Source organism: Ovis canadensis, chromosome 18, assembly GCF_042477335.2.
Source record: "Ovis canadensis isolate MfBH-ARS-UI-01 breed Bighorn chromosome 18, ARS-UI_OviCan_v2, whole genome shotgun sequence".
NCBI classification, from domain to species: domain Eukaryota; kingdom Metazoa; phylum Chordata; class Mammalia; order Artiodactyla; family Bovidae; genus Ovis; species Ovis canadensis.
In genome coordinates, this window is record NC_091262.1 from 9,729,002 (window position 1) to 9,749,517 (window position 20,516).

Below are 20,516 nucleotides of genomic sequence, written 5' to 3' on the forward strand. Positions count from 1 at the left end.
CAAGGGTGTGAAGGACCCTTTGGAAGTTCCATTGGTTAGATGTGATTGGCCTCGAGAAGCCTCAGCGGAAATGGGCCTCATCTCACCTGGAGGGCAAAACCTCGTGGATTTCTCGAGTTGCGGCAGGTGCTCTCGACTTACGACGGGGACCTCAGGGACCCGCTCTGGTGGCCTCAGGAAAGGCCAGTCCCCAAGCGAGTTCCTCGGGGGCCTCTCGGGATTCCTCTCCCGTCGATGCCGGGGCCTAAGACCTTGTGTGGAGTCGGGGCCGGAACCTGAGGATTCCTCTCCAGTGCTGACATGGATCTTGGGGTACTTCTGGAGTCTCCCCAGGGGTTCAGTCCTCGTCTCGAATGCGGGCATGCACTTGCGCTTTCCTCCAGAGCGGTAGCAGCAGTGTCACGCAGTCCGCCGCATGGATCAAAGGATGTATGGTTTTCCCTCGAGTCTTTCCCACGAGGCTTTCCCACGAGGCTTTCCCACAGGGCTGTCCCACGTGCACACGTGGTGGGAGTCGATCCTCGGCTTGAACGTCAAGGCAGTGCAGGGAAAACAGGTTCCTCTGGAATGGACTGACACATCTGGGGGACTCTTGGAATGGTGTCACGACCCTGGAGTTCCTCTCGCCTTTCCTGAGGAGAGCGCCTCCTCTTGAGATGCGACGGCAACGCCGGGAATTCTTTCCCTACGAAACAGGGAAAGGATCCCTCATCTCGAGCTAGGAGGCGGAAACGGGGCTCCCCTGGATGTGTGGGGGACCCCACGTGCTTCCGCTCGAGTGGAGACGGGTATGTCGGGGAACTTCTTGAGTTGCAGCAATGGTGTGAAGGACCCTTTAGAAGTTCCAGTGGTTAGATGTGATTGGCCTCGAGAAGCCTCAGCGGAAATGGGCCTCATCTCGCCTGGAGGGCAAAACCTCCTGGATTTTCTCGAGTTGCGGCAGGTGCTCTCGACTTACGACGGGGACCTCAGGGACCCGCTCTGGTGGCCTCAGGAAAGGCCAGTCCCCATGCGAGTTCCTCGGGGGCCTCTCGGGATTCCTCTCCCGTCGATGCCGGGGCCTAAGACCTTGTGTGGAGTCGGGGCCGGAACCTGAGGATTCCTCTCCAGTGCTGACATGGATCTTGGGGTACTTCTGGAGTCTCCCCAGGGGAGTCAGTCCTCGTCTCGAATGCGGGCATGCACTTGCGCTTTCCTCCAGAGCGGTAGCAGCAGTGTCACGCAGTCCGCCGCGTGGATCAAAGGATCTATGGTTTTCCCTCGAGTCTTTCCCACGAGGCTTTCCCAAGAGGCTTTCCCACAGGGCTGTCCCACGTGCACACGTGGTGGGAGTCGATCCTCGGCTTGAACGTCAAGGCAGTGCAGGGAAAACAGGTTCCTGGGAATGGACTGACACATCTGGGGGACTCTTGGAATGGTGTCACGACCCTGGAGTTCCTCTCGCCATTCCTGTGGAGAGCGCCTCCTCTTGAGATGCGACGGGAACGCCGGGAATTCTTTCCCTACGAAACAGGGAAAGGATCCCTCATCTCGAGCTAGGAGGCGGAAACGGGGCTCCCCTGGATGTGTGCGGGACCCCACGTGCTTCCTCTCGAGTGGAGACGGGTATGTCGGGGAACTTCTTGAGTTGCAGCAAGGGTGTGAAGGACCCTTTGGAAGTTCCAGTGGTTAGACGTGATTGGCCTCGAGAAGCCTCAGCGGAAATGGGCCTCATCTCGCCTGGAGGGCAAAACCTCCTGTATTTTCTCGAGTTGCGGCAGGTGCTCTCGACTTACGACGGGGACCTCAGGGACCCGCTCTGGTGGCCTCAGGAAAGGCCAGTCCCCATGCGAGTTCCTCGGGGGCCTCTCGGGATTCCTCTCCCGTCGATGCCGGGGCCTATGACCTTGTGTGGAGTCGGGGCCGGAACCTGAGGATTCCTCTCCAGTGCTGACATGGATCTTGGGGTACTTCTGGAGTCTCCCCAGGGGTTCAGTCCTCGTCTCGAATGCGGGCATGCACTTGCGCTTTCCTCCAGAGCGGTAGCAGCAGTGTCACGCAGTCCGCCGGGTGGATCAAAGGATCTATGGTTTTCCCTCGAGTCTTTCCCACGAGGCTTTCCCACGAGGCTTTCCCACAGGGCTGACACACGTGCACACGTGGTGGGAGTCGATCCTCGGCTTGAACGTCAAGGCAGTGCAGGGAAAACAGGTTCCTCTGGAATGGACTGACACATCTGGGGGACTCTTGGAATGGTGGCACGACCCTGGAGTTCCTCTCGCCTTTCCTGTGGAGAGCGCCTCCTCTTGAGATGCGACGGGAACGCCGGGAATTCTTTCCCTACGAAACAGGGAAAGGATCCCTCATCTCGAGCTAGGAGGCGGAAACGGGGCTCCCCTGGATGTGTGCGGGACCCCACGTGCTTCCTCTCGAGTGGAGACGGGTATGTCGGGGAACTTCTTGAGTTGCAGCAAGGGTGTGAAGGACCCTTTGGAAGTTCCAGTGGTTACATGTGATTGGCCTCGAGAAGCCTCAGCGGAAATGGGCCTCATCTCGCCTGGAGGGCAAAACCTCCTGGATTTTCTCGAGTTGCGGCAGGTGCTCTCGACTTACGACGGGGACCCCAGGGACCCGCTCTGGTGGCCTCAGGAAAGGCCAGTCCCCATGCGAGTTCCTCGGGGGCCTCTCGGGATTCCTCTCCCGTCGATGCCGGGGTCTAAGACCTTGTGTGGAGTCGGGGCCGGAACCTGAGGATTCCTCTCCAGTGCTGACATGGATCTTGGGGTACTTCTGGAGTCTCCCCAGGGGAGTCAGTCCTCGTCTCGAATGCGGGCATGCACATGCGCTTTCCTCCAGAGCGGTAGCAGCAGTGTCACGCAGTCCGCCGCGTGGATCAAAGGATCTATGGTTTTCCCTCGAGTCTTTCCCACGAGGCTTTCCCACGAGGCTTTCCCACAGGGCTGTCCCACGTGCACACGTGGTGGGAGTCGATCCTCGGCTTGAACGTCAAGGCAGTGCAGGGAAAACAGGTTCCTCTGGAATGGACTGACACATCTGGGGGACTCTTGGAATGGTGTCACGACCCTGGAGTTCCTCTCGCCTTTCCTGAGGAGAGCGCCTCCTCTTGAGATGCGACGGCAACGCCGGGAATTCTTTCCCTACGAAACAGGGAAAGGATCCCTCATCTCGAGCTAGGAGGCGGAAACGGGGCTCCCCTGGATGTGTGCGGGACCCCACGTGCTTCCTCTCGAGTGGAGACGGGTATGTCGGGGAAATTCTTGAGTTGCAGCAAGGGTGTGAAGGACCCTTTGGAAGTTCCAGTGGTTAGATGTGATTGGCCTCGAGAAGCCTCAGCGGAAATGGGCCTCATCTCGCCTGGAGGGCAAAACCTCCTGGATTTTCTCGAGTTGCGGCAGGTGCTCTCGACTTACGACGGGGATCTCAGGGACCCGCTCTGGTGGCCTCAGGAAAGGCCAGTCCCCATGGAGTTCCTCGGGGGCCTCTCGGGATTCCTCTCCCGTCGATGTCGGGGCCTATGACCTTGTGTGGAGTCGGGGCCGGAACCTGAGGATTCCTCTCCAGTGCTGACATGGATCTTGGGGTACTTCTGGAGTCTCCCCAGGGGTTCAGTCCTCGTCTCGAATGCGGGCATGCACTTGCGCTTTCCTCCAGAGCGGTAGCAGCAGTGTCACGCAGTCCGCCACGTGGATCAAAGGATGTATGGTTTTCCCTCGAGTCTTTCCCACGAGGCTTTCCCACAGGGCTGACCCACGTGCACACGTGTTGGGAGTCGATCCTCGGCTTGAACGTCAAGGCAGTGCAGGGAAAACAGGTTCCTCTGGAATGGACTGACACATCTGGGGGACTCTTGGAATGGTGGCACGACCCTGGAGTTCCTCTCGCCTTTCCTGTGGAGAGCGCCTCCTCTTGAGATGCGACGGCAACGCCGGGAATTCTTTCCCTACGAAACAGGGAAAGGATCCCTCATCTCGAGCTAGGAGGCGGAAACGGGGCTCCCCTGGATGTGTGCGGGACCCCACGTGCTTCCTCTCGAGTGGAGACGCGTATGTCGGGGAACTTCTTGAGTTGCAGCAAGGGTGTGAAGGACCCTTTGGAAGTTCCAGTGGTTAGACGTGATTGGCCTCGAGAAGCCTCAGCGTAAATGGGCCTCATCTCGCCTGGAGGGCAAAACCTCCTGGATTTTCTCGAGTTGCGGCAGGTGCTCTCGACTTACGACGGGGACCTCAGGGACCCGCTCTGGTGGCCTCAGGAAAGGCCAGTCCCCATGCGAGTTCCTCGGGGGCCTCTCGGGATTCCTCTCCCGTCGATGCCGGGGCCTAAGACCTTGTGTGGAGTCGGGGCCGGAACCTGAGGATTCCTCTCCAGTGCTGACATGGATCTTGGGGTACTTCTGGAGTCTCCCCAGGGGAGTCAGTCCTCGTCTCGAATGCGGGCATGCACTTGCGCTTTCCTCCAGAGCGGTAGCAGCAGTGTCACGCAGTCCGCCGCGTGGATCAAAGGATCTATGCTTTTCCCTCGAGTCTTTCCCACGAGGCTTTCCCACGAGGCTTTCCCACAGGGCTGTCCCACGTGCACACGTGGTGGGAGTCGATCCTCGGCTTGAACGTCAAGGCAGTGCAGGGAAAACAGGTTCCTCTGGAATGGACTGACACATCTGGGGGACTCTTGGAATGGTGGCACGACCCTGGAGTTCCTCTCGCCTTTCCTGTGGAGAGCGCCTCCTCTTGAGATGCGACGGGAACGCCGGGAATTCTTTCCCTACGAAACAGGGAAAGGATCCCTCATCTCGAGCTAGGAGGCGGAAACGGGGCTCCCCTGGATGTGTGCGGGACCCCACGTGCTTCCTATCGAGTGGAGACGGGTATGTCGGGGAACTTCTTGAGTTGCAGCAATGGTGTGAAGGACCCTTTGGAAGTTCCAGTGGTTAGATGTGATTGGCCTCGAGAAGCCTCAGCGGAAATGGGCCTCATCTCGCCTGGAGGGCAAAACCTCCTGGATTTTCTCGAGTTGCGGCAGGTGCTCTCGACTTACGACGGGGACCCCAGGGACCCGCTCTGGTGGCCTCAGGAAAGGCCAGTCCCCATGCGAGTTCCTCGGGGGCCTCTCGGGATTCCTCTCCCGTCGATGCCGGGGTCTAAGACCTTGTGTGGAGTCGGGGCCGGAACCTGAGGATTCCTCTCCAGTGCTGACATGGATCTTGGGGTACTTCTGGAGTCTCCCCAGGGGAGTCAGTCCTCGTCTCGAATGCGGGCATGCACATGCGCTTTCCTCCAGAGCGGTAGCAGCAGTGTCACGCAGTCCGCTGCGTGGATCAAAGGATCTATGGTTTTCCCTCGAGTCTTTCCCACGAGGCTTTCCCACGAGGCTTTCCCACAGGGCTGTCCCACGTGCACACGTGGTGGGAGTCGATCCTCGGCTTGAACGTCAAGGCAGTGCAGGGAAAACAGGTTCCTCTGGAATGGACTGACACATCTGGGGGACTCTTGGAATGGTGTCACGACCCTGGAGTTCCTCTCGCCTTTCCTGAGGAGAGCGCCTCCTCTTGAGATGCGACGGCAACGCCGGGAATTCTTTCCCTACGAAACAGGGAAAGGATCCCTCATCTCGAGATAGGAGGCGGAAACGGGGCTCCCCTGGATGTGTGCGGGACCCCATGTGCATCCTCTCGAGTGGAGACGGGTATGTTGGGGAACTTCTTGAGTTGCAGCAATGGTGTGAAGGACCCTTTGGAAGTTCCAGTGGTTAGACGTGATTGGCCTCGAGAAGCCTCAGCGGAAATGGGCCTCATCTCGCCTGGAGGGCAAAACCTCCTGGATTTTCTCGAGTTGCGGCAGGTGCTCTCGACTTACGACGGGGACCACAGGGACCCGCTCTTTTGGCCTCAGGAAAGGCCAGTCCCCATGCGAGTTCCTCGGGGGCCTCTCGGGATTCCTCTCCCGTCGATGCCGGGGCCTAAGACCTTGTGTGGAGTCGGGGCCGGAACCTGAGGATTCCTCTCCAGTGCTGACATGGATCTTGGGGTACTTCTGGAGTCTCCCCAGGGGAGTCAGTCCTCGTCTCGAATGCGGGCATGCACTTGCGCTTTCCTCCAGAGCGGTAGCAGCAGTGTCACACAGTCCGCCGCGTGGATCAAAGGATGTATGGTTTTCCCTCGAGTCTTTCCCACGAGGCTTTCCCACGAGGCTTTCCCACAGGGCTGTCCCACGTGCACACGTGGTGGGAGTCGATCCTCGGCTTGAACGTCAAGGCAGTGCAGGGAAAACAGGTTCCTCTGGAATGGACTGACACATCTGGGGGACTCTTGGAATGGTGTCACGACCCTGGAGTTCCTCTCGCCTTTCCTGAGGAGAGCGCCTCCTCTTGAGATGCGACGGCAACGCCGGGAATTCTTTCCCTACGAAACAGGGAAAGGATCCCTCATCTCGAGCTAGGAGGCGGAAACGGGGCTCCCCTGGATGTGTGCGGGACCCCACGTGCTTCCTCTCGAGTGGAGACGGGTATGTCGGGGAACTTCTTGAGTTGCAGCAAGGGTGTGAAGGACCTTTTGGAAGTTCCAGTGGTTAGACGTGATTGGCCTCGAGAAGCCTCAGCGTAAATGGGCCTCATCTCGCCTGGAGGGCAAAACCTCCTGGATTTTCTCGAGTTGCGGCAGGTGCTCTCGACTTACGACGGGGACCTCAGGGACCCGCTCTGGTGGCCTCAGGAAAGGCCAGTCCCCATGCGAGTTCCTCGGGGGCGTCTCGGGATTCCTCTCCCGTCGATGCCGGGGCCTAAGACCTTGTGTGGAGTCGGGGCCGGAACCTGAGGATTCCTCTCCAGTGCTGACATGGATCTTGGGGTACTTCTGGAGTCTCCCCAGGGGAGTCAGTCCTCGTCTCGAATGCGGGCATGCACTTGCGCTTTCCTCCAGAGCGGTAGCAGCAGTGTCACGCAGTCCGCCGCGTGGATCAAAGGATCTATGCTTTTCCCTCGAGTCTTTCCCACGAGGCTTTCCCACGAGGCTTTCCCACAGGGCTGTCCCACGTGCACACGTGGTGGGAGTCGATCCTCGGCTTGAACGTCAAGGCAGTGCAGGGAAAACAGGTTCCTCTGGAATGGACTGACACATCTGGGGGACTCTTGGAATGGTGGCACGACCCTGGAGTTCCTCTCGCCTTTCCTGTGGAGAGCGCCTCCTCTTGAGATGCGACGGGAACGCCGGGAATTCTTTCCCTACGAAACAGGGAAAGGATCCCTCATCTCGAGCTAGGAGGCGGAAACGGGGCTCCCCTGGATGTGTGCGGGACACCACGTGCTTCCTATCGAGTGGAGACGGGTATGTCGGGGAACTTCTTGAGTTGCAGCAATGGTGTGAAGGACCCTTTGGAAGTTCCAGTGGTTAGATGTGATTGGCCTCGAGAAGCCTCAGCGGAAATGGGCCTCATCTCGCCTGGAGGGCAAAACCTCCTGGATTTTCTCGAGTTGCGGCAGGTGCTCTCGACTTACGACGGGGACCCCAGGGACCCGCTCTGGTGGCCTCAGGAAAGGCCATTCCCCTTGCGAGTTCCTCGGGGTCCTCTCGGGATTCCTCTCCCGTCGATGCCGGGGTCTAAGACCTTGTGTGGAGTCGGGGCCGGAACCTGAGGATTCCTCTCCAGTGCTGACATGGATCTTGGGGTACTTCTGGAGTCTCCCCAGGGGAGTCAGTCCTCGTCTCGAATGCGGGCATGCACATGCGCTTTCCTCCAGAGCGGTAGCAGCAGTGTCACGCAGTCCGCTGCGTGGATCAAAGGATCTATGGTTTTCCCTCGAGTCTTTCCCACGAGGCTTTCCCACGAGGCTTTCCCACAGGGCTGTCCCACGTGCACACGTGGTGGGAGTCGATCCTCGGCTTGAACGTCAAGGCAGTGCAGGGAAAACAGGTTCCTCTGGAATGGACTGACACATCTGGGGGACTCTTGGAATGGTGTCACGACCCTGGAGTTCCTCTCGCCTTTCCTGAGGAGAGCGCCTCCTCTTGAGATGCGACGGCAACGCCGGGAATTCTTTCCCTACGAAACAGGGAAAGGATCCCTCATCTCGAGCTAGGAGGCGGAAACGGGGCTCCCCTGGATGTGTGCGGGACCCCACGTGCATCCTCTTGAGTGGAGACGGGTATGTTGGGGAACTTCTTGAGTTGCAGCAATGGTGTGAAGGACCCTTTGGAAGTTCCAGTGGTTAGACGTGATTGGCCTCGAGAAGCCTCAGCGGAAATGGGCCTCATCTCGCCTGGAGGGCAAAACCTCCTGGATTTTCTCGAGTTGCGGCAGGTGCTCTCGACTTACGACGGGGACCACAGGGACCCGCTCTTTTGGCCTCAGGAAAGGCCAGTCCCCATGCGAGTTCCTCGGGGGCCTCTCGGGATTCCTCTCCCGTCGATGCCGGGGCCTAAGACCTTGTGTGGAGTCGGGGCCGGAACCTGAGGATTCCTCTCCAGTGCTGACATGGATCTTGGGGTACTTCTGGAGTCTCCCCAGGGGAGTCAGTCCTCGTCTCGAATTCGGGCATGCACTTGCGCTTTCCTCCAGAGCGGTAGCAGCAGTGTCACACAGTCCGCCGCGTGGATCAAAGGATGTATGGTTTTCCCTCGAGTCTTTCCCACGAGGCTTTCCCACGAGGCTTTCCCACAGGGCTGTCCCACGTGCACACGTGGTGGGAGTCGATCCTCGGCTTGAACGTCAAGGCAGTGCAGGGAAAACAGGTTCCTCTGGAATGGACTGACACATCTGGGGGACTCTTGGAATGGTGTCACGACCCTGGAGTTCCTCTCGCCTTTCCTGAGGAGAGCGCCTCCTCTTGAGATGCGACGGCAACGCCGGGAATTCTTTCCCTACGAAACAGGGAAAGGATCCCTCATCTCGAGCTAGGAGGCGGAAACGGGGCTCCCCTGGATGTGTGCGGGACCCCACGTGCTTCCTCTCGAGTGGAGACGGGTATGTCGGGGAATTTCTTGAGTTGCAGCAAGGGTGTGAAGGACCCTTTGGAAGTTCCAGTGGTTAGATGTGATTGGCCTCGAGAAGCCTCAGCGTAAATGGGCCTCATCTTGCCTGGAGGGCAAAACCTCCTGGATTTTCTCGAGTTGCGGCAGGTGCTCTCGACTTACGACGGGGACCTCAGGGACCCGCTCTGGTGGCCTCAGGAAAGGCCAGTCCCCATGCGAGTTCCTCGGGGGCGTCTCGGGATTCCTCTCCCGTCGATGCTGGGGCCTAAGACCTTGTGTGGAGTCGGGGCCGGAACCTGAGGATTCCTCTCCAGTGCTGACATGGATCTTGGGGTACTTCTGGAGTCTCCCCAGGGGAGTCAGTCCTCGTCTCGAATGCGGGCATGCACTTGCGCTTTCCTCCAGAGCGGTAGCAGCAGTGTCACGCAGTCCGCCGCGTGGATCAAAGGATCTATGCTTTTCCCTCGAGTCTTTCCCACGAGGCTTTCCCACGAGGCTTTCCCACAGGGCTGTCCCACGTGCACACGTGGTGGGAGTCGATCCTCGGCTTGAACGTCAAGGCAGTGCAGGGAAAACAGGTTCCTCTGGAATGGACTGACACATCTGGGGGACTCTTGGAATGGTGGCACGACCCTGGAGTTCCTCTCGCCTTTCCTGTGGAGAGCGCCTCCTCTTGAGATGCGACGGGAACGCCGGGAATTCTTTCCCTACGAAACAGGGAAAGGATCCCTCATCTCGAGCTAGGAGGCGGAAATGGGGCTCCCCTGGATGTGTGCGGGACACCACGTGCTTCCTATCGAGTGGAGACGGGTATGTCGGGGAACTTCTTGAGTTGCAGCAATGGTGTGAAGGACCCTTTGGAAGTTCCAGTGGTTAGATGTGATTGGCCTCGAGAAGCCTCAGCGGAAATGGGCCTCATCTCGCCTGGAGGGCAAAACCTCCTGGATTTTCTCGAGTTGCGGCAGGTGCTCTCGACTTACGACGGGGACCCCAGGGACCCGCTCTGGTGGACTCAGGAAAGGCCAGTCCCCATGCGAGTTCCTCGGGGGCCTCTCGGGAATCCTCTCCCGTCGATGCCGCGGTCTAAGACCTTGTGTGGAGTCGGGGCCGGAACCTGAGGATTCCTCTCCAGTGCTGACATGGATCTTGGGGTACTTCTGGAGTCTCCCCAGGGGAGTCAGTCCTCGTCTCGAATGCGGGCATGCACATGCGCTTTCCTCCAGAGCGGTAGCAGCAGTGTCACGCAGTCCGCCGCGTGGATCAAAGGATCTATGGTTTTCCCTCGAGTCTTTCCCACGAGGCTTTCCCACGAGGCTTTCCCACAGGGCTGTCCCACGTGCACACGTGGTGGGAGTCGATCCTCGGCTTGAACGTCAAGGCAGTGCAGGGAAAACAGGTTCCTCTGGAATGGACTGACACATCTGGGGGACTCTTGGAATGGTGTCACGACCCTGGAGTTCCTCTCGCCTTTCCTGAGGAGAGCGCCTCCTCTTGAGATGCGACGGCAACGCCGGGAATTCTTTCCCTACGAAACAGGGAAAGGATCCCTCATCTCGAGCTAGGAGGCGGAAACGGGGCTCCCCTGGATGTGTGCGGGACCCCACGTGCTTCCTCTCGAGTGGAGACGGGTATGTCGGGGAACTTCTTGAGTTGCAGCAAGGGTGTGAAGGACCCTTTGGAAGTTCCAGTGGTTAGATGTGATTGGCCTCGAGAAGCCTCAGCGTAAATGGGCCTCATCTTGCCTGGAGGGCAAAACCTCCTGGATTTTCTCGAGTTGCGGCAGGTGCTCTCGACTTACGACGGGGACCTCAGGGACCCGCTCTGGTGGCCTCAGGAAAGGCCAGTCCCCATGCGAGTTCCTCGGGGGCGTCTCGGGATTCCTCTCCCGTCGATGCTGGGGCCTAAGACCTTGTGTGGAGTCGGGGCCGGAACCTGAGGATTCCTCTCCAGTGCTGACATGGATCTTGGGGTACTTCTGGAGTCTCCCCAGGGGAGTCAGTCCTCGTCTCGAATGCGGGCATGCACTTGCGCTTTCCTCCAGAGCGGTAGCAGCAGTGTCACGCAGTCCGCCGCGTGGATCAAAGGATCTATGCTTTTCCCTCGAGTCTTTCCCACGAGGCTTTCCCACGAGGCTTTCCCACAGGGCTGTCCCACGTGCACACGTGGTGGGAGTCGATCCTCGGCTTGAACGTCAAGGCAGTGCAGGGAAAACAGGTTCCTCTGGAATGGACTGACACATCTGGGGGACTCTTGGAATGGTGGCACGACCCTGGAGTTCCTCTCGCCTTTCCTGTGGAGAGCGCCTCCTCTTGAGATGCGACGGGAACGCCGGGAATTCTTTCCCTACGAAACAGGGAAAGGATCCCTCATCTCGAGCTAGGAGGCGGAAATGGGGCTCCCCTGGATGTGTGCGGGACACCACGTGCTTCCTATCGAGTGGAGACGGGTATGTCGGGGAACTTCTTGAGTTGCAGCAATGGTGTGAAGGACCCTTTGGAAGTTCCAGTGGTTAGATGTGATTGGCCTCGAGAAGCCTCAGCGGAAATGGGCCTCATCTCGCCTGGAGGGCAAAACCTCCTGGATTTTCTCGAGTTGCGGCAGGTGCTCTCGACTTACGACGGGGACCCCAGGGACCCGCTCTGGTGGCCTCAGGAAAGGCCAGTCCCCATGCGAGTTCCTCGGGGGCCTCTCGGGAATCCTCTCCCGTCGATGCCGCGGTCTAAGACCTTGTGTGGAGTCGGGGCCGGAACCTGAGGATTCCTCTCCAGTGCTGACATGGATCTTGGGGTACTTCTGGAGTCTCCCCAGGGGAGTCAGTCCTCGTCTCGAATGCGGGCATGCACATGCGCTTTCCTCCAGAGCGGTAGCAGCAGTGTCACGCAGTCCGCCGCGTGGATCAAAGGATCTATGGTTTTCCCTCGAGTCTTTCCCACGAGGCTTTCCCACGAGGCTTTCCCACAGGGCTGTCCCACGTGCACACGTGGTGGGAGTCGATCCTCGGCTTGAACGTCAAGGCAGTGCAGGGAAAACAGGTTCCTCTGGAATGGACTGACACATCTGGGGGACTCTTGGAATGGTGTCACGACCCTGGAGTTCCTCTCGCCTTTCCTGAGGAGAGCGCCTCCTCTTGAGATGCGACGGCAACGCCGGGAATTCTTTCCCTACGAAACAGGGAAAGGATCCCTCATCTCGAGCTAGGAGGCGGAAACGGGGCTCCCCTGGATGTGTGCGGGACCCCACGTGCTTCCTCTCGAGTGGAGACGGGTATGTCGGGGAACTTCTTGAGTTGCAGCAAGGGTGTGAAGGACCCTTTGGAAGTTCCAGTGGTTAGATGTGATTGGCCTCGAGAAGCCTCAGCGTAAATGGGCCTCATCTCGCCTGGAGGGCAAAACCTCCTGGATTTTCTCGAGTTGCGGCAGGTGCTCTCGACTTACGACGGGGACCTCAGGGACCCGCTCTGGTGGCCTCAGGAAAGGCCAGTCCCCATGCGAGTTCCTCGGGGGCGTCTCGGGATTCCTCTCCCGTCGATGCCGGGGCCTAAGACCTTGTGTGGAGTCGGGGCCGGAACCTGAGGATTCCTCTCCAGTGCTGACATGGATCTTGGGGTACTTCTGGAGTCTCCCCAGGGGAGTCAGTCCTCGTCTCGAATGCGGGCATGCACTTGCGCTTTCCTCCAGAGCGGTAGCAGCAGTGTCACGCAGTCCGCCGTGTGGATCAAAGGATCTATGGTTTTCCCTCGAGTCTTTCCCACGAGGCTTTCCCACGAGGCTTTCCCACAGGGCTGTCCCACATGCACACGTGGTGGGAGTCGATCCTCGGCTTGAACGTCAAGGCAGTCAGGGAAAACAGGTTCCTCTGGAATGGACTGACACATCTGGGGGACTCTTGGAATGGTGGCACGACCCTGGAGTTCCTCTCGCCTTTCCTGTGGAGAGCGCCTCCTCTTGAGATGCGACGGGAACGCCGGGAATTCTTTCCCTACGAAACAGGGAAAGGATACCTCATCTCGAGCTAGGAGGCGGAAACGGGGCTCCCCTGGATGTGTGCGGGACACCACGTGCTTCCTATCGAGTGGAGACGGGTATGTCGGGGAACTTCTTGAGTTGCAGCAATGGTGTGAAGGACCCTTTGGAAGTTCCAGTGGTTAGATGTGATTGGCCTCGAGAAGCCTCAGCGGAAATGGGCCTCATCTCACCTGGAGGGCAAAACCTCCTGGATTTTCTCGAGTTGCGGCAGGTGCTCTCGACTTACGACGGGGACCTCAGGGACCCGCTCTGGTGGCCTCAGGAAAGGCCAGTCCCCATGCGAGTACCTCGGGGGCCTCTCGGGATTCCTCTCCCGTCGATGCCGGGGTCTAAGACCTTGTGTGGAGTCGGGGCCGGAACCTGAGGATTCCTCTCCAGTGCTGACATGGATCTTGGGGTACTTCTGGAGTCTCCCCAGGGGAGTCAGTCCTCGTCTCGAATGCGGGCATGCACTTGCGCTTTCCTCCAGAGCGGTAGCAGCAGTGTCACGCAGTCCGCCGTGTGGATCAAAGGATCTATGGTTTTCCCTCGAGTCTTTCCCACGAGGCTTTCCCACGAGGCTTTCCCCCAGGGCTGTCCCACGTGCACACGTGGTGGGAGTCGATCCTCGGCTTGAATGTCAAGGCAGTGCAGGGAAAACAGGTGCCTCTGGAATGACTGACACATCTGGGGGACTCTTGGCATGGTGGCACGACCCTGGAGTTCCTCTCGCCTTTCCTGTGGAGAGCGCCTCCTCTTGAGATGCGACGGGAACGCCGGGAATTCTTTCCCTACGAAACAGGGAAAGGATCCCTCATCTCGAGCTAGGAGGCGGAAACGGGGCTCCCCTGGATGTGTGCGGGACCTCACGTGCTTCCTCTCGAGTGGAGACGGGTATGTCGGGGAACTTCTTGAGTTGCAGCAAGGGTGTGAAGGACCCTTTGGAAGTTCCAGTGGTTACATGTGATTGGCCTCGAGAAGCCTCAGCGGAAATGGGCCTCATCTCGCCTGGAGGGCAAAACCTCCTGATTTTCTCGAGTTGCGGCAGGTGCTCTGGACTTACGACGGGGACCTCAGGGACCCGCTCTGGTGGCCTCAGGAAAGGCCAGTCCCCATGCGAGTTCCTCGGGGGCCTCTCGGGATTCCTCTCCCGTCGATGCCGGGGCCTAAGACCTTGTGTGGAGTCGGGGCCGGAACCTGAGGATTCCTCTCCAGTGCTGACATGGATCTTGGGGTACTTCTGGAGTCTCCCCAGGGGTTCAGTCCTCGTCTCGAATGCGGGCATGCACTTGCGCTTTCCTCCAGAGCGGTAGCAGCAGTGTCACGCAGTCCGCCGCGTGGATCAAAGGATCTATGGTTTTCCCTCGAGTCTTTCCCACGAGGCTTTCCCACGAGGCTTTCCCACAGGGCTGTCCCACGTGCACACGTGGTGGGAGTCGATCCTCGGCTTGAACGTCAAGGCAATGCAGGGAAAACAGGTTCCTCTGGAATGGACTGACACATCTGGGGGACTCTTGGAATGGTGGCACGACCCTGGAGTTCCTCTCGCCTTTCCTGTGGAGAGCGCCTCCTCTTGAGATGTGACGGGAACGCCGGGAATTCTTTCCCTACGAAACAGGGAAAGGATCCCTCATCTCGAGCTAGGAGGCGGAAACGGGGCTCCCCTGGATGTGTGCGGGACCCCACGTGCTTCCTCTCGAGTGGAGACGGGTATGTCGGGGAACTTCTTGAGTTGCAGCAATGGTGTGAAGGACCCTTTGGAAGTTCCAGTGGTTAGATGTGATTGGCCTCGAGAAGCCTCAGCGTAAATGGGCCTCATCTCGCCTGGAGGGCAAAACCTCCTGGATTTTCTCGAGTTGCGGCAGGTGCTCTCGACTTACGACGGGGACCTCAGGGACCCGCTCTGGTGGCCTCAGGAAAGGCCAGTCCCCATGCGAGTTCCTCGGGGGCGTCTCGGGATTCCTTTCCCGTCGATGACGGGGCCTAAGACCTTGTGTGGAGTCGGGGCCGGAACCTGAGGATTCCTCTCCAGTGCTGACATGGATCTTGGGGTACTTCTGGAGTCTCCCCAGGGGAGTCAGTCCTCGTCTCGAATGCGGGCATGCACTTGCGCTTTCCTCCAGAGCGGTAGCAGCAGTGTCACGCAGTCCGCCGCGTGGATCAAAGGATCTATGGTTTTCCCTCGAGTCTTTCCCACGAGGCTTTCCCACGAGGCTTTCCCACATGGCTGTCCCACGTGCACACGTGGTGGGAGTCGATCCTCGGCTTGAACGTCAAGGCAGTGCAGGGAAAACAGGTTCCTCTGGAATGGACTGACACATCTGGGGGACTCTTGGAATGGTGGCACGACCCTGGAGTTCCTCTCGCCTTTCCTGTGGAGAGCGCCTCCTCTTGAGATGCGACGGGAACGCCGGGAATTCTTTCCCTACGAAACAGGGAAAGGATCCCTCATCTCGAGCTAAGAGGCGGAAACGGGGCTCCCCTGGATGTGTGAGGGACACCACGTGCTTCCTATCGGGTGGAGACGGGTATGTCGGGGAACTTCTTGAGTTGCAGCAATGGTGTGAAGGACCCTTTGGAAGTTCCAGTGGTTAGATGTGATTGTCCTCGAGAAGCCTCAGCGGAAATGGGCCTCATCTCGCCTGGAGGGCACAACCTCCTGGATTTTCTCGAGTTGCGGCAGGTGCTCTCGACTTACGACGGGAACCTCAGGGACCCGCTCTGGTGGCCTCAGGAAAGGCCAATCCCAATGCGAGTACCTCGGGGGCCTCTCGGTATTCCTCTCCCGTCGATGCCGGGGCCTAAGACCTTGTGTGGAGTCGGGGCCGGAACCTGAGGATTCCTCTCCAGTGCTGACATGGATCTTGGGGTACTTCTGGAGTCTCCCCAGGGGAGTCAGTCCTCGTCTCTAATGCGGGCATGCACTTGCGCTTTCCTCCAGAGCGGTAGCAGCAGTGTCACGCAGTCCGCCGCGTGGATCAAAGGATCTATGGTTTTCCCTCGAGTCTTTCCCACGAGGCTTTCCCACGAGGCTTTCCCACAGGGCTGTCCACGTGCACACGTGGTGGGAGTCGATCCTCGGCTTGAACGTCAAGGCAGTGCAGGGAAAACAGGTTCCTCTGGAATGGACTGACACATCTGGGGGACTCTTGGAATGGTGTCACGACCCTGGAGTTCCTCTCGCCTTTCCTGAGGAGAGCGCCTCCTCTTGAGATGCGACGGCAACGCCGGGAATTCTTTCCCTACGAAACAGGGAAAGGATCCCTCATCTCGAGCTAGGAGGCGGAAACGGGGCTCCCCTGGATGTGTGCGGGACCCCACATGCTTCCTCTCGAGTGGAGACGGGTATGTCGGGGAACTTCTTGAGTTGCAGCAATGGTGTGAAGGACCCTTTGGAAGTTCCAGTGGTTAGACGTGATTGGCCTCGAGAAGCCTCAGCGGAAATGGGCCTCATCTCGCCTGGAGGGCAAAACCTCCTGGATTTTCTCGAGTTGCGGCAGGTGCTCTCGACTTACAACGGGGACCTCAGGGACCCGCTCTGGTGGCCTCAGGAAAGCCAGTCCCCATGCGAGTTCCTCGGGGGCCTCTCGGGATTCCTCTCCCGTCGATGACGGGGCCTAAGACCTTGTGTGGAGTCGGGGCCGGAACCTGAGGATTCCTCTCCAGTGCTGACATGGATCTTGGGGTACTTCTGGAGTCTCCCCAGGGGAGTCAGTCCTCGTCTCGAATGCGGGCATGCACTTGCGCTTTCCTCCAGAGCGGTAGCAGCAGTGTCACGCAGTCCGCCGCGTGGATCAAAGGATCTATGGTTTTCCCTCGAGTCTTTCCCACGAGGCTTTCCCACGAGGCTTTCCCACAGGGCTGTCCCACGTGCACACGTGGTGGGAGTCGATCCTCGGCTTGAACGTCAAGGCAGTGCAGGGAAAACAGGTTCCTCTGGAATGGAATGACACATCTGGGGGACTCTTGGAATGGTGGCACGACCCTGGAGTTCCTCTCGCCTTTCCTGTGGAGAGCGCCTCCTCTTGAGATGCGACGGGAACTCCGGGAATTCTTTCCCTACGAAACAGGGAAAGGATCCCTCATCTCGAGCTAGGAGGCGGAAACGGGGCTCGCCTGGATGTGTGCGGGACCCCACGTGCTTCCTCTCGAGTGGAGACGGGTATGTCGGGGAACTTCTTGAGTTGCATCAAGGGTGTGAAGGACCCTTTGGAAGTTCCAGTGGTTAGATGTGATTGGCCTCGAGAAGCCTCAGCGGAAATGGGCCTCATCTCGCCTGGAGGGCAAAACCTCCTGGATTTTCTCGAGTTGCGGCAGGTGCTCTCGACTTACGACGGGGACCTCAGGGACCCGCTCTGGTGGCCTCAGGAAAGGCCAGTCCCCATGCGAGTTCCTCGGGGGCCTCTCGGGATTCCTCTCCCGTCGATGCCGGGGCCTAAGACCTTTTGTGGAGTCGGGGCCGGAACCTGAGGATTCCTCTCCAGTGCTGACATGGATCTTGGGGTACTTCTGGAGTCTCCCCAGGGGAGTCAGTCCTCGTCTCGAATGCGGGCATGCACTTGCGCTTTCCTCCAGAGCGGTAGCAGCAGTGTCACGCAGTCCGCCGCGTGGATCAAAGGATCTATGGTTTTCCCTCGAGTCTTTCCCACGAGGCTTTCCCACGAGGCTTTCCCACAGGGCTGTCCCACGTGCACACGTGGTGGGAGTCGATCCTCGGCTTGAACGTCAAGGCAGTGCAGCGAAAACAGGTTCCTCTGGAATGGACTGACACATCTGGGGGACTCTTGGAATGGTGGCACGACCCTGGAGTTCCTCTCGCCTTTCCTGTGGAGAGCGCCTCCTCTTGAGATGCGACGGGAACGCCGGGAATTCTTTCCCTACGAAACAGGGAAAGGATCCCTCATCTCGAGCTAGGAGGCGGAAACGGGGCTCCCCTGGATGTGTGCGGGACACCACGTGCTTCCTCTCGAGTGGAGACGGGTATGTCGGGGAACTTCTTGAGTTGCAGCAATGGTGTGAAGGACCCTTTGGAAGTTCCAGTGGTTAGATGTGATTGGCCTCGAGAAGCCTCAGCGGAAATGGGCCTCATCTCGCCTGGAGGGCAAAACCTCCTGGATTTTCTCGAGTTGCGGCAGGTGCTCTCGACTTACGACGGGGACCCCAGGGACCCGCTCTGGTGGCCTCAGGAAAGGCCAGTCCCCATGCGAGTTCCTCGGGGGCGACTCGGGATTCCTCTCCCGTCGATGACGGGGCCTAAGACCTTGTGTGGAGTCGGGGCCGGAACCTGAGGATTCCTCTCCAGTGCTGACATGGATCTTGGGGTACTTCTGGAGTCTCCCCAGGGGAGTCAGTCCTCGTCTCGAATGCGGGCATGCACTTGCGCTTTCCTCCAGAGCGGTAGCAGCAGTGTCACGCAGTCCGCCGCGTGGATCAAAGGATCTATGGTTTTCCCTCGAGTCTTTCCCACGAGGCTTTCCCACGAGGCTTTCCCACAGGGCTGTCCCACGTGCACACGTGGTGGGAGTCGATCCTCGGCTTGAACGTCAAGGCAGTGCAGGGAAAACAGGTTCCTCTGGAATGGACTGACACATCTGGGGGACTCTTGGAATGGTGGCACGACCCTGGAGTTCCTCTCGCCTTTCCTGTGGAGAGCGCCTCCTCTTGAAATGCGACGGGAACTCCGGGAATTCTTTCCCTACGAAACAGGGAAAGGATCCCTCATCTCGAGCTAGGAGGCGGAAACGGGGCTCCCCTGGATGTGTGTGGGACCCCACGTGCTTCCTCTCGAGTGGAGACGGGTATGTCGGGGAACTTCTTGAGTTGCAGCAATGGTGTGAAGGACCCTTTGGAAGTTCCAGTGGTTAGATGTGATTGGCCTCGAGAAGCCTCAGCGGAAATGGGCCTCATCTCGCCTGGAGGGCAAAACCTCCTGGATTTTCTCGAGTTGCGGCAGGTGCTCTCGACTTACGACGGGGACCTCAGGGACCCGCTCTGGTGGCCTGAGGAAAGGCCAGTCCCCATGCGAGTTCCTCGGGGGCCTCTCGGGATTCCTCTCCCGTCGATGCCGGGGCCTAAGACCTTGTGTGGAGTCGGGGCCGGAACCTGAGGATTCCTCTCCAGTGCTGACATGGATCTTGGGGTACTTCTGGAGTCTCCCCAGGGGAGTCAGTCCTCGTCTCGAATGCGGGCATGCACTTGCGCTTTCCTCCAGAGCGGTAGCAGCAGTGTCACGCAGTCCGCCGCGTGGATCAAAGGATCTATGGTTTTCCCTCGAGTCTTTCCCACGAGGCTTTCCCACGAGGCTTTCCCACAGGGCTGTCCCACGTGCACACGTGGTGGGATTCGATCCTCGGCTTGAACGTCAAGGCAGTGCAGGGAAAACAGTTTCCTCTGGAATGGACTGACACATCTGGGGGACTCTTGGAATGGTGGCACGACCCTGGAGTTCCTCTCGCCTTTCCTGTGGAGAGCGCCTCCTCTTGAGATGCGACGGCAACGCCGGGAATTCTTTCACTACGAAACAGGGAAAGGATCCCTCATCTCGAGCTAGGAGGCGGAAACGGGGCTCCTCTGGATGTGTGCGGGACCCCACGTGCTTCCTCTCGAGTGGAGACTGGTATGTCGGGGAACTTCTTGAGTTGCAGCAATGGTGTGAAGGACCCTTTGGAAGTTCCAGTGGTTAGCTGTGATTGGCCTCGAGAAGTCTCAGCGGAAATGGGCCTCATCTCGCCTGGAGGGCAAAACTTCCTGGATTTTCTCGAGTTGCGGCAGGTGCTCTCGACTTACGACGGGGACCTCAGGGACCCGCTCTGGTGGCCTCAGGAAAGGCCAGTCCCCATGCGAGTTCCTCGGGGGCCTCTCGGGATTCATCTCCCATCGATGCCGGGGCCTAAGACTTTGTGTGGAGTCGGGGCCGGAACCTGAGGATTCCTCTCCAGTGCTGACATGGATCTTGGGGTACTTCTGGAGTCTCCCCAGGGGAGTCAGTCCTCGTCTCGAATGCGGGCATGCACTTGCGCTTTCCTCCAGAGCGGTAGCAGCAGTGTCACGCATTCCGCCGCGTGGATCAAAGGATGTATGGTTTTCCCTCGAGTCTTTCCCACGAGGCTTTCCCACGAGGCTTTCCCACAGGGCTGTCCCACGTGCACACGTGGTGGGAGTGGATCCTCGGCTTGAACGTCAAGGCAGTGCAGGGAAAACAGGTTCCTCTGGAATGGACTGACATATCTGGGGGACTCTTGGAATGGTGGCACGACCCTGGAGTTCCTCTCGCCTTTCCTGTGGAGAGCGCCTCCTCTTGAGATGCGACGGGAAAGCCGGGAATTCTTTCCCTACGAAACAGGGAAAGGATACCTCATCTCGAGCTAGGAGGCGGAAACGGGGCTCCCCTGGATGTGTGCGGGACCCCACGTGCTTCCTCTCGAGTGGAGACGGGTATGTCGGGGAACTTCTTGAGTTGCAGCAATGGTGTGAAGGACCCTTTGGAAGTTCCAGTGGTTAGATGTGATTGGCCTCGAGAAGTCTCAGCGGAAATGGGCCTCATCTCGCCTGGA